Raw genomic sequence first — 6173 nt, 5'->3', positions numbered from 1 at the left:
CCCCCACCTACCTTGCATTTGGGCTGGAGGGATAGGAAGCTAGTTTTGCAGCTTAACTATCACCAGCTCAGAGTTTATAGACACATAAGTTTCTATGCACAGTATCTTTCCTGAGTCTGATAGCCATACATGCAAGGGAACACTTTGACCAGAAGTTATGGAAGCTGGATTTCCTTGTTGGAGAGAAATCTTAAGCTTGCATTTCATAAACACTTTTTTGAAAAAAAAAAAAAAAAAAAGGTGAGATATCTAGAATAACCAAAACTTAACTACAGTTCAGTTGTGAGTCTTTTCATGTGCTGCTTGTAGATAAATTCTTTTAACCTGAATTTCCTGACAAACTCTTTTTCTAAAGGAAGCACCTCACTCATCCCAGTGGCCATTTCACAAGCCACAAAGCAGAAATACCGGTTAGAATTTAGCTATTAAGCTGACTTGCTAAGCCTGTTATGGAGAGCATCCACACTGTTTGGAGGAAGCTGTGGAGAAAATGAACGTGGAGCACAACTGGTGGTCCTTGAAAGGTGTATGTTCAGAAGGAAATGACTGTGGTCTGTATGTTCAAAATGGGAGGCAAGGTGACATTGCTGCCAGGAAAATTACTGTGTCAGCTCCTTGTGCCATAGCTGCTTTTTCTTTTTGCTGCCGAAGAGCTGGCGGTGTACAGAGACCCGTCTCTCTGAACAGTTTTGAATCCTGGAAGCTGACATTACTGTGAGCTTAGCAGCGCTTAAGGTGTTACTGGTTTTCTGTATTGATTAAAACAAGACAGTGAAAATATCCAGTGCAGGGTCAGACTGGTATGAAGCCTGCTGGCACTTGAACTGTGGCAAAAAATGGGCAGCTGGGAAAGGTGTTTGGTTACTAAGGCCAAGGTTAATAGAAGTTGCTGAGAAAACGATACCTTTTATGAACAGATAGGAAATGAAAAGGAAATAACTTTCCAAAGCATATGCATATGAATGGGAATGTAGCTCACAAATGAGGTATAAGCCTCTGACTTTTTCAGAGAAAAAAAATGTGATAACACAGCTATTTGTGTGCAATAAAGCTTGCTGACTGTTCTGGCTGAACATCCTCTCTGAGTGAAATATCAAGAAGGGGACAGGTTAAGTCAGGTCATGCAGATAACTCAGTATTTACACAGTCTTCTTAAGTAACAGCTTCACCCTGGATTGCCTTACATGACGCTGTAAACATTAAAATTTTGTGCAAGTGGCAGCTGGGCACACCAGTAGAAATTTAAAACCTGTTACACTTCAAGAATTATATTAAATCTGGTTTTATGATTCTACTGTAGTGGCCCTATCTTCGGTAGAGCTGTTTCTTCTTTACTTTAGAAGTACTATTAGTAAGTATCAAATTAGTCCATAATGGTAAATGTCCTGTTGAGGAAGGTGTCATCTCTGAAGTTGTTCCTTTGTGAAGATACAGCAAATGCATGTTATGCGTTTGCGCACAAAAAGCTGCTGAGTAATTCTCAGAAAAGCTGTGGGTAATTAAAGCTCTTCATGACTGCATTCCAGTATTTTTTTTCAAGCGTTCTTTGGTTTTATATTCCTGCTCATAGCTGATGTTGCATTTATTACAAGATGTATTATTTTTAAAGATACTAGTGCACATGTATTTTCAGTAAACATCCGATCTATACTGTCCTGTTTAGGCCCTGTCTGAATTACAGCTACTGGTTTTATTAATGGGGCCTTATGCATATCTAAATATGTGATTTGGGCACTATGTTATATGCATAGTAGATGGCAGTTCTGTACAGTGATAACACTCTGCAGTCATTGCTTGCTTTCATTGTGAAAATGAGTAATTTATTTAAACTTGGGAAGAAAAAATGTTTTGCATTTGGTTTGTGTGTGCTAGTGCTGCTTAAATGGGCTGTGCTTGTCCTAAAGGTCTCGTAAGAATAACTGTTTCTTCGACCTGCCTGGTGAATAACTGTATTTATCAATAGTTGTCAAGAGTTTCTAAAGGCAAGTACTCTTGCGGCAAGGAAAACCATGAAATGAAATTATTCCACTTACACGTGAAGTGCTTCCTTTTTAAACTCCAGTGGGAAATGAATTTAACTGTCATGTAGGAAACTTTCTTTTCCCTTTAAGAAGTCATTTTCTCACCCTATCTGTGACTGCTAAGTAGAATGGAATTTTGTGTGTTTGGTTTTTAATGTGTGTTGTTTTTCATCTTTGCTAATGTTGAATCAATTTCTCAACATTAACGCTGGAATAAATAAGCTTATTATCCCCCTACACAATCCGTGCAGGAAAGTAATTTTCAAAATATTTTGAAGGGCTACAGTGACAAAATATTTGTCATCCTACTCTGTTGAAACATTACAGGAAAGCAAACATGATGAGTTGCATCAGTGAAGTTTTACTGTAGTGAAAGATTAACTAGTGGTCTGCATAAGGGCACCCAGCAAACACATAATTCTGAGACAACTGGAGGTATAGCAAAGTGGGAATATCCACCTCAAAAAACCAAGACAACAAAAACTAGCTTCCGAACATCAGTTATGCAGTATTTACTCTTTAATTAATCTCCTTTATGAAATAAAAAGTCCTGCCATGTATCTCTTAAGCTTAAACCAATTAATCAGTTTTTACATATCAGAGATTAACTGTAGTTTCTGGCTGTTAACCAAGGAATTGAGCATACCCTGATGGCTGTGATAATGTATGTTGATGCTTCTGCTTTCTAGTTCTCTTTGCGGTTTATGAAGGTATATATGACAGATTGAGAGCTCATTTTTGATTGCAGTCTGTCCCAATACCCTTCTCTCTTGTTGGGAAGTCATAGCAGGAAATGCTAAGGCTTAACTAATATAGTGTTTTGAAGGGAGGATTGTTTAAGATGGGTTGCTAATGGAGATGGTTTTTGTCATTCTGTAATCAGGGCTTTATCAAATCATTAGTAAAATTTTGGGCAAGTGCAGGGGAACCCAAAGCATTTGGAAGAAAGGATATCATCAGACACAAAATTTCATTCAAAAAAAATTCAATTCACAAAACCAAACCCAGATGACATTCAGTAAGGCTAATCTGAAAACAGAAAAGGAGCCCAATTTAAAACTTCACTTTGGGGTGGAGGACACTTGGCCACATGGTGCAGACCTGATCCATGGACTGAGTAACTATATTAGAGGCCTCAGATGAAGCCACCTTCCTTAGCGTTCACAGGGAACATGACTATGCTTTATTTCTTTTTTACATGCTAAGGTGTATGAGGATTTATTTTCTGGTATTCTTAAAATTTGACTTCTGCAGCAGTTTTTGTTTCCGTTATGCTAGTGTCTGTTGAAGAGCTACTGCCAACCTTTGTGAGTAAAGGGGTAAAGAAAACATGAAAGCAAGCATTTATAAAATATATACTGGGTTCTTTTTAAAATGCTTCTTCCTTGTTATATTCACTTACAGTTCTCATCACCTCCACAAGATCCAAAACCTGCTCCCGAGTGAAATCTAATAGCATTTTCCCATAACATGATCCTGGGAAACACGTTTTAGAAATACCAGTGTGTGTTGTCAGGTGTAGTGCTGCAGCTCCAATACCTGCTACCTTACCTTCTGCAGCCCTTCTGGTTTGGGAAGAAGGGGTCAAAGATGGAGCAAAGTCAGAGAATGAGCTGTTCCACTCCCCAGCCACCTTCAGAAGATGGTTCTGGGCAAGACTGACTTTGCAAGGCAAGGTTGGTTGGGCTGAGATCTGAGCAAGGAGGAGGTGATTTTCCAGCCTGGTGAGGGTTGTGCATATGCTCAGTGACATCCGACCCACTTTGGACATTCATTTGGAATTAACTTTGTATTTCAAAGTTCTTTGCCTATGTTAATGTGTGTTCCTCCAGGGTGAGCATGGCTTAGGTGTGCTCTCCTGGGGTGCTACCAAGGGTCCTCTGAAGCTATTACAGCTATTACTTCATGTGTCTGCTAGGGAAAAATATCCTAAATTCTGATTTTAATGATGAAGTTGATTAATTACTAATGAAATCTTCCTGCACAGCATGAATGCGGTGACATAGAACTGATTAAAATAAATGCTGGGCTGTTAGACAGAAACCAGCCTAGGGTGTCTGGGAAGCTGGTGCTGAAACAGGATGTTGAGAACTGCTTGAGGCTGTAGCACGTCTTGGAACACACTTGCTTTTGCTTAAAATCCAAAAGCCAAATGAAATAATTGTGGCTTCAGAGCTGCTGACTCACAGGTGGTTTTTCCCACTTAGAAAGGAAGTACATATCTAAATGGTATCTCTGTAATATATCAGTTTATGAGGCTGGTAACAAGTCACAGAAAAAAACCTAGATAGGGTTGCCCACAGAGCTCTCTGAACAGTTCATTGCTGCATGTACAGGTGCCCAGTTTTGCAAGATACGCATATGGCCAAGCGCATACCACAAGCTTTTACCACAACAGCACAGCAATGTAAGAATTGTGAATGCCAGTTCTTCTCAATAGCCCTCTTAACATTCCTTCTGCTCAGCAGTGTTCACTAGGATTGCAGTTTGCTTTCCTCATTCAAGCATGAAGCACTGGCTGACAGTAGAGGATTTTTTGGCGTAGGAAATATATACTGAAAACATCAGTTGTGATGTGAAATTGCATTGGCTTTTGGATATTTATGATAATACTATCCTGTAGTTGAAAGAAATTTCTGTTTTTATATAGAAACTACTATGCCTTGTGCAAAGGTTAAGAATAAATACTGCTGCTGTTCTGCTATTAGTTACTCACTAGTCACAGGAAGAATTGGAGAGGATCTGTGTTTTCTGATTCAGTGCTTTTATGAGATCTGATCACATTTCTCTTGCAACATAATAGAGCATTTCAAAAGCAAACTTCTTGTCACCGGGATTATTATGAAGTGGTTGCAGTATTTCCAGGTATTTGAACAAACTTTATAGTCCCCTTTTGTTAGGTGCTCTGTAAACCAAAAAGCAAGAGGTTTTTAATCTGAACTGACAGACAGCTGAGGAGTGGGAGAGGAAAAAACACGAGAGCAGCGAGGCCGCCTGCCAGAGGCTGTGCAGCTGATGAAGCAGCTGTGCGTGTACGTCTGAGAGAGAGAGGGCTGGCCTCCTCCTCTGCTTTGTTTTCTCCCAGTGTAGCTTCAACAGAGCTGAAAGGTAAACATCCCTGCTCTTTTCCTTCTACTGAGTTTAAATTTCAGCTCTACATTTGCCTGCATGGCCCTTTCCGTTCCATGTACCCTCTCTGCTTGCTTTTCATTTGAGCAGTCTCCTTTTTCTCTTCCTGTGCTGGAATAATAAATCACACCGGGTTGTTAAAAGAGGGAGAAAATTGACCGTGCAGGAACAAAACAGGAAACCAGGCAATAATAAGGGCAAAACCCAGATGGTGCATCACCAGGTGCGTAAGCGCTGGGCACGCCGGTCTCTCCCAGTTGTGCTTTCGGCAGCACGTGATCTCGAGGCTGGTGCTGCAGCGGCTGGGTGTGGGGAGAAGGTGATTTATTTCTGTCCTGGGCATGTGCTGACAGCGCATTCGGGTGTAACGCTGAATCAATGAGACATCGTGAATGGTCATGCCCTGGGCTGAGATTTGGCTGGCCTCGCACACTTAGCCTGAGCAGAGCTGACCGGGTGATTGAGCAGGTGTGTTATCTCTTCAAAAGTGATAAAATATTCACGGGGTGATCTGCTCAGCAGCTGACAAGAACGCTTAGGCCAAGCTCCATTTATTGATGTGTGAGTACGTAGCTGCCCTGGCCAACACCCTCTGCAAGCTGCGACACCAAACTCCCTTCATCAGTTGTAGCGGCCAGAATAGCAAAAGCTGCCTCCAGAAACCTGCTCAGATCCTGATGAAGAGGATCCTGCAAAACCATGATGCAAATAATTGCATCGGTTGAGAGCAAACGCCTCCTCCTGCCCCAGGCAGATCTCAGTGGGAAACCTGTCATCTCTCTCCACAAAGTGTTAAAATCAGTTCAGTGGCATCAGATCACATGCTTGGTTTAAGTGTTTTGTTTTCTTTTTCTGAAACCACATCTCTATTTGCAGAAAGCTAGGAACAAAACCTGAAAGTGTTTTCAGTAGCAATGCATGAGGTTTGTGTGTGTTGTCCATGATGACACAAAGCCTCAACAGCAGGGACTGTCTTCTCAAAACTTCTGGGGCTCTGTAATTCTGGGTAACTGTGTGCAGATC

Source organism: Caloenas nicobarica, chromosome Z, assembly GCF_036013445.1.
Source record: "Caloenas nicobarica isolate bCalNic1 chromosome Z, bCalNic1.hap1, whole genome shotgun sequence".
NCBI classification, from domain to species: Eukaryota; Metazoa; Chordata; class Aves; order Columbiformes; family Columbidae; genus Caloenas; species Caloenas nicobarica.
Note: the sequence above shows the minus strand (reverse complement) of the source record.